This window comes from Nuphar pumila, chromosome 11 (genome assembly GCF_984573655.1).
Source record: "Nuphar pumila chromosome 11, dmNupPumi1.hap1.1, whole genome shotgun sequence".
Lineage (NCBI taxonomy): Eukaryota > Viridiplantae > Streptophyta > Magnoliopsida > Nymphaeales > Nymphaeaceae > Nuphar > Nuphar pumila.
The window spans coordinates 94,512,763-94,521,854 of NC_143259.1; positions in this window are offsets into that span (position 1 = coordinate 94,512,763).

Here is a 9,092-nt window from a genome sequence, read left to right on the forward strand (position 1 = left end):
AGAACATAAAAAAACATAGGATGTTTGTGATTTTAGACATTGAGAGAACATAAAAAATTATAGGGACGGTCATTTTTTGATATAAAAATATCATTCTAAAATGTAAAAACTTTGTATGGAGGACGATTCCTTCTAACCTGCTTCTGGAGTAGATCCTATGTTTACCCTCGAGTACATAGCAATGCATTCCAGGTATTCTCGAAATCAAATTCTAAAACTTTCTTAGCAAGCAGGAAAGAAAAAAACATACTCAAGACCAATGGAGGTCATTGTGCGATGTAAGAAAATATGGCCATAAGACAACAGTTGGAAAGGGGATTCCAACAGTTATGTGCTCTCTTGTTATTGGCTGACAAGCACGTAACAGTAACTATAACAGTTTATCAAATATAAATTAAGATAATCAAAATACATGTAAGACACAATTACATGTTATGTTCAAGGGATGGGGTGAAGGAACATTTCTCTCCAACCCCCTTTCAGTGCAGATAAAGTGGCCTTTTTCAACGCTGCAGCGATCAAACATTGAACGAGACAGACGCGTGCAACGTACATTCTTGGAAAGATGAAACATTGTTCCACCCCTATTACAGTGAGAACAAGACGAAGGGACACTCATTAAAACAAGTTAGGGGGAGGGCGTCCGCTCGCTCTTCCTCTTGTTCAATGGTCGTGCAGTGAGATCAGGGTGTCACCGGCTCACTGCCGGTGATGGCACCCTAGTCTTTCTCTCTCTCTCTCTCTCTCTATATATATATATATATCCTTCTTCTTCTTCTCTCTGATTAAGGCTTTGATTAGAGCTCTAGGGCTATGATTAGAGCTTTGATTAATAAGAAATTTCTTTCATAGGGCTTTGATTAGTTTTTTTTATGTGATTAAGGTTTTTTCTTTGATTTTTTTAGTTAATTTGAATATGATGTTTTTTTATTTTATTTGATTAGTGTTTTAATCAAATTTCTTAAATCATGGCTTTTTATAGTCAATTTGATTAGGACTTTGAATCAAATTTGTTAATTTAGGTTTTTTTTATAGTTACTTTGATTAGGGTTTTCTTTGCTTTAATTAGAGTTTTTTTATTATGGCTTTACATCAAATTTTTAATTAAGGCTTTTTATAGTTTATTTGATTAGGGTTTTTCTTGGATTTGATTAGGGCTATTTTTTTATTTTCTTTGATTAATATTAGAATTAAGACTTTTTTATTTAATTTTATGGTTTATTTTTCTTGTAGTTTAAGATTTTTTGGTTTATTTATGATTTATTTTCTTGCATTTTAAGGTTCCATGATTTATTTATGATTTTTGGATTTATATAAAAAAATATGAATTATTATTTTTTTCTCAAGTTACCTAAAATGTAAACATTTTTTAGTACTTGGATCCAGTTTGATATCCATATTTGGGGTTATAATCCATACTTTTTTAATAATTTTTCACAATTAGATCTAATATGACATTAATTAAAGCATTTATATATCAAAAAATATCATTTCTTATTTTTCACAAAGTATTCAAATTTTATTTTTTTTTAATATTTAGATCCAATCCAAGATCCATATATGAGGCTAAAATCCATAATAAACATGTTAAAACTCATGTGGTTGGGTGGATTGAGTCATATGATCCAAAATGAAGTTATCTGGCCAATTATCCATGTGTCTAAGTTGTCTGCACAATGTAAAAATCAAATACTGGACACAAGGAACATAACTTGTAATGCCCCAAAATTTTCAACTTAAGATATGTAAAAATTTCAACCCAATTTTTTTTATATATAACACAGTGAAAACAATTATGGTTTAAAAGTTGGACAACCTTGGGCAGGTTACAAAGATGAAAAGCTAATCTGGACTGGATCCAATTCTTACTAGAACGTGAAATCGGATCCACCCCCACTCATATTATAAGGAAAAACATATCCATTCCAAAATCATATCATTGGTTCATAGTTTAAACAACAAGTTCCTGAATTATATTCAAAACATCTCAGTCAAATTGAGATATATAAAAAGAAAGTCCAAAGATCGACAAGACAAATAGAAATATTGTTACCAGCCTCACCGCCACATCGCACCATCACACCACTCCTCAAACATCACCAGCGCCTCATGAAATAGGGTCAAACTCTTTCGAGCAAGTAAGGTAAACCATAATCATATAGATAATGAATAATACCAAAGCATCTATCACATTATGCTGTCATGACCTCACAATTTAACAGTTGCATAAACAAGACGAATGCATAAAGGCAAATATCTATCAACAGATATTACCATATGAGATCAACTAGAATAGTCATTGAGATCAAATAGTTAACAATGTTAAAATGAATTTTGTTTCTCTTTATTATACCTTCGGGTACACAAAGGGTGACTTCATCGTATCTGTTGAGGACACTATGATGTTTATTATATCATTTGATTCATTTTCGCCATAATACCTAACAAACTGAGTCCCTACCACAAGTGAGCGGTCCATGACCAAGAGATCTCCGCAAGGGTTAACTAGATTGCATTCTATATTACTGCAGTAAATGATGTGTAACACTTTTGGATAGCCCTGAGCTCCCTAACTTCGAGTGATCAGAGGTCTAAGGATACCATTGCTCATGAATTCAAGTCGGTATGTCATGTAGGTGAATCTACATGCGACATCATCACTCGAGGTTGTACTATTTCACCATTTCTCAGGTAGACCAACAGTGCGAATGAATTATTGGGTTGTTCTTTTCTTTCTTAAGGTGGTTAGCAGTTCATGCCCTTCGATTCATGAGGTGAATAGGTTCTATGGCCCAAATACTCTCTCTCAGGGTAATATCATGTCATGACATAGTTTGCACTCAACTCATTCACATGCTCTGGCACCTTTAGCCCATAAGAGTACCTTGCCAATGAATGCGATAACAATAATCTTTAAGTGTGGATGTATGCATGAGAGGTGTGAGATTTTCTCTCGCACTTCACGGGTTCATATCCCACCTGAGTTCATGAAAGAGCAACCAACTATGCATTACAAGATTAATATTCATAACAGAGTCAATGATATTCACGAGGTTCTTTGAACCTTTTGCCTTACACCAAGAGTTTTTAACATGACAAACATACATCATCTCATAACATGGTACATTTAACATGTAGCATACTCATGTTTAAATTTAACTCATGATGTGCATCATTGTATCATGCTTTTCAAACAACCATAGGAGATTACACCTAGTCCATGGCATAATGTTTCTAAGATAAAATCAAGAAATATTTTCATTTGGAGTGTAAATCTCATAGCATAATCATGTATGCATTTATTTCATAATCATCATGATATGCTACTTAACAACTATGACATTCTATAATCATCTCATGGCATAACTCATTTTATGTGTCATTCATTCCATGACCAAATATGCAATTTTTCATGACATACCCATATATGCATTTACTTCATCATATGCATCTTATCTCATCATGCATGCATAAACATATATATACCTGTACATATGTCGTCCAACATAAACATGTTCATGGAAGCTTACTTATGCAATACATATAATTGAATATGTATGATTTATTTCATCATATGCATCTCATTCCATCATGAATGCATGAACATATATACCTATACATGCATTCCAACATAAGCATGTTCATTAAAGCTTACTTATGCATTATATAAAACTGAATATGTATGATTTACTTTATCACATGCATCTCATCCTATCATGAATGCATGAACATATATACCTATGCATATGCATTCCAACATAAGCATGTTCATGGAGGCTCACTACATATAACTAAATATGTATAGTTTACTTTGTTATATGCAACTCATCCCATCATGAATGCATGAACATATATATAAACATATACATTCCAACATAAGCAAGGTCATTATTCACTTTGTTTTTCATATAATATTTTTTTTTATATATTGGTCACACCTTAAACTGGATCAGGCCAAGTTTGATCAAACCACAGTTCAGACCCTAATTGGCCATACCGGTTCAGACTTGGTTTGACCCTGCTTGGGTTCAGACTTGGTTTGACCCTGCTTGGGTTCAGACCTAGTCTGAACCGCTGGGTGCAGGTCGACCAGTAGACATGCCCAGTCTGGATCGACCTGGCCGGTATGGGGTCAAACCCGATAGCACACAATTGTCGGCTTGTCCTGAACCTAATTGAGTTTCAAGTTAGGTCTGGTCCACTGGTTCGAGCTAAAGCTGAACCCATGGTGGTCACCTATACATGCAATAGAGTAATAAGCCAACAAAAAAATTATTTCAAGACATTATGATTCCAAAAAAATGATGAAACACCCTTAAAAAGAATATAGACAATATTTGTAATGATAGGTATGATTCAAAATGATAAGACATCCTTAAAAATCCACTAACCATATATTTTCTTTTTTTATCATTGATGTGGTCAACATCAAAATTTTATGATCAAAGCTTCTAATCATTGACATGTTTCAAAAATGATAAAACATTCTTAAAAATTTATGAACAATGTTTCTAACAATTGATATGCTTTCAAAAGATTAAGACATTGTTAAAAATTCATGAAATATGTTTCTCACCATTAAAATGCTTTCACAAAAAGATAGGACTATATTAAAATCTTATGAACAATGTTTCTAACTTTTAATATGCTTCAAAAGGGCTAAGACATTGTTAAAATTCATAAGCTATGTTTCTTACCATTGAAATATTTTTAAAAAATGATAAGACCGCATTAAACATTTATTATCAATGTTTCTCACCATTGAAATGCTTAAAAAAAAATACAACTACATTAAACATTTATAATCTATGTTTCTCACCATTGAAGTGCTTTCACAAAAAGAAAAATCTTATGAACAATGTTTCTAATTTTAATATGCTTCAAAGAGGCTAAGACATTGTTAAAATTCATAAACTATATTTCTTACCATTAAAATGCTTAAAAAATGATAAGACTACATTAAATATTTAAGATCAATGTTTCTAACCGTTGAAATGCTTTCAAAATGATACAATTATATTAAACATTTATAATCTATGTTTCTCACCATTGAAATGCTTTCAAAATGATAAGCCTACATTAAATTTTTATAAACAAGATTTCTCACCATTGATGTGCTTTAAAAATAATAAGACAATAATAAAAATCTATGAACAAGGTTTCTAACCATTGATGTGCTTCAAAAATGATAAGACAATAATAAAAATGTATGTACAAAGTTTCTCACCATTGATGTGCTTCAAAAATGATAAGTCAATAATAATATTCTATGAACAAGGTTTCTCACAATTGATATACTTAAAAAATGATAAGACAATAATAAAAATCTATGAACAAGGTTTTTCACCATTGATGCACTTCAAAAATGATAAGACAATAATAAAAATCTTTAAACAAGGTTTTTCACCATTGATGTACTTCAAAAATAATAAGACAATAATAAAAGTCTATGAACAAAGTTTTTAACTATTGACATGGATCGAAATGATGAAATACCATTAAAATTGGTGAATACCCTTTTCAACCATGGTTTTGCATTAAAAATATCAATATCATAAAAGAAAGAACATTAACATATGCATTCATGGGTTTTTCCATGAAAATCCCTGTCCACACCCACATGCATTACGTGAATGCATGTATGGTTGGAAGGAGGAGAAGCAAGGCATATTCAAAATACTACACAAGTGTGAGATTAACTTACTCTTGAAAGTGGATCTTGCTTAACTCCAAAGACCTTAAAAAAAATCCTTAGATGTGTGAGAAAAAGAACCAAGAATTTTTCAAGTACGACTCTTATCTACTTTTTTAGAGGTATTTATAGGAATTTTTAGGGCCATGTGAGATGTGTGGTTGAGTACACAAGAAGGAAGATGGAGGGATGTGGTGGAATCTAGCCCTTCACTCCAAAAATGTTTTCCCATGTTGAATTTTTCCTACCAAAGGCATGTGAGAAATTTTCACCTAAATGATATGCTACTACAATGCCTCTCCGCATGTATTATTACTTTTGTTTTTCCTTATAGAAGATGGAGATCCTTCTTTGGGATTCCATGTGAGGAGGATCCTTGGGCCTCACTCCTCACACGTTTTCTAAGGAGGGTCCCTAGCCAAAATCGCCCCCTATGGTTGGCTTAGTTGGTTTCATTCCAACTAAGTCTAACTAACTCCAATATTGTATTATTAATATAATTATTTTATTTTAAAATATTTATTTTATTGATTCTTACTTTAGAAATTCCTAATTAGGTAATTTTCATATTGGATCCCTAATTGGATCCAACTCTAATTGAGTCCGATCCAATCCAAGCTTACTTAATTTATTTACTAGTTAATATATGTCTCCATCAACTATAGTTTTGATTAATGTATCTAGTTAATACTTTCCTATCAAAGTAATTAACCATTAGTCATAGCAAAAATACTGATTTTCTCTGGTTGGCTAATTGATTAACTCCTTTATGGTTTTTATTATTATTATATATATTTTTTTAGTTATTGATTAGAACAATAATTGTCACAATACTTAAAAAAAATCAAGAACTTAGGTACTTTCATAAATTCATCACACAAATTGACCTATTCAGAGAGTTAAAGTGAATTTTTTCTCACATTGAACACTAAAAGTTTTGTCTAAATTACTGTATTTTTTTGTGGGTCTTACACAACTTCTTGTTCAGTCAAAACAAACACTGGACATAATACAATTATTAAATAACATGCATTCATTGTTCCTTTCAATCTTGAAGGTGCCATCAAACACACCCTTAAAGTGCCACATTTTCATTAATTTCTGCCATTTGCCCATGAGATGAAAGTGCTTCTCCAAGTTTGGTAGAAAAAAACAAAAGCATTTATAACAAGATTGAATGATGACTGAAGCCCTCAAATATAACTGAATATATATTATGAACATGAAGTTGAATACGTGGCAATATTTGTTTATTTTATGGTATGCTACATCCCATTGTTTTTTTCTCAATGCATGTGACAAATGATAGACCGTTAAAAAGTACACATTTTGTCTTACAAGAATTTTTTTTTTTCTGTGAATTTTTGACCGATGGCTAAATGGTGTTTCACTCAAAAGACATTTGCAGCGTCAATGGGCACACATTTCCTAGGGAAGCAAACATAAGGCTGTTGAAGATAGTAACAAGTTTACAAGTAACATGAGTTGGCTCGTTAACCCTGTTGAAGAGTCATGAAGCCAAAACATAACCGTCTCTTCATTTATTCCCTTAATATATAGGGAGGTGACCTACTTACATATGATTTAAAGTTTGCCAAACGACTTATCAAGCTTCATTTTTTTTTGTGCAAACAACCCCATGGATGTGATCTACATGTTTTTAGTGGGAATGGTGACACAAAAATTGACAATTATTACTGACTCAAGAAAATGTGTTTTCATAAAAAAAACATGATCAAGAGTCAATTCTTACTAAGTCTATTATGATGAATATATCTATGAGATTAAATTGAGTCAAAACAACCAGCATCATGGGATTCCAACTGGATTATACAATCAATTGCATTAAATATATAAACAGAGCAAGAAAGAAACGCTTTCTCTCGAATTTAGCTTCCAACGTGGTGTTCTCAAAAATTAAAATTTTGCGAAATAACATGACAAACAATCTAAACAACATGGAGATATTGAGAAGAGAAAGAGAGAAAAAAGAAAGAAAACACTGGATTTGAATTGTTCCGCCTTTGGCTGGCCAGCGAAAGAGGAGCAATAAATCTACATTAACAGCAGAATACAACCATAAAGAGCAAGCTCCCAAAAAAACACTCGAACTCCAATCGGGAAGAAAAAAACCCTAATCTTTAAAATAGAGCTGGGTCTCGGTACACACCTGGGTTCCTCATGGCTGGACCCATTAAGTGACTCGTCCTTGGCAAGGGTTCCTCGACATAAAAAAAAAGGCTGCTCTCTGAAAAAAAAAAACCCTAATCGAGCTTGTGAAAAAATTATAAAATAAGATAAATCAACCACTCATCCCCAAAGGGGTTTTGCTGTCCCCAAGCCCTTTCTGCCATAGTGTCATAAACCCTATTGAAAATTCCCATTCAAAGTTCTCCCTAAATTTGTCAGGTCACAAAATGGACCAAAAATTCAAGAAACATGTAATAAACATCAAATGAGCTCGTGGTTTACTGAGAGAGAGAGAGAGAGAGAGAGAGAGAGAGAGAGTATCAAAACAATAAAATTTGGTGCTAAACCGCATGCTAAATGGGGTTTTCGGACTTTTTTCATTTAATTTTTAAATTCTGATATTACAGATGTGATCTGATTTTAAAGGGATCAGCTCTTAAAGAGTTTGATTCCAACGCATTGGTGGCTTTTTATAAAGTTCGAAAAATAAGGTCCAAAATCTTTGTAATATATATATATATATATAAAGCAAGCTGGGGTTAAGCAGACTCCACCAGTTATTAGTCAAAGTACCACTGAAGTTTGAACCTGCAACGTCCCACCACAAGGAGACGTGCACTGACAGCTCCTACCAACCACGTGGAGCTCTACCCTGTTATCATGTCGCGAGGTATCGAGCTGTCGGCAAACCACTGCAGTGGTTACTCATGAAGTTAGCAGGGTTTGGTGTCAAGCTGAAGGCAGGGGATCGAATTCTACTGGTGCACGGGGGCTGCCTTTGCTTTATCACAGTTGAGGGCACGTAAGGTAGGTGGTCATGTCCTTGACCTGAAATTTTACTGCACAGGGAGGGGGCGGACACATTAAGTGACCCAGTTCTTGGCGAGGGTTTTTTTTACTTAAAAGGGAAAAAAAATGATATTTAAGGAGAGAGAGAGAGAGAGAGAGAGAGAGAGAGAGAGAGAGAGAGAGAGAGAGAGAGACTGAAATTGGCAACACAATCAATACCCTTGGCCCTCATCATGTAGTGAGCTAGCTGGGGAGTATAGACAACCAATCGATGGACAAGTGAAGGACGCTTTTAATGTGAAGAACAAAAATGGGAAAGGAATTAATTGCTCCCATCTAACTTAGATGAAAGTTGAAACCATTCCAATTTTATTATATCCCTTGGATACAGGCAACATTTATCAGCCAACCTAACCATTCC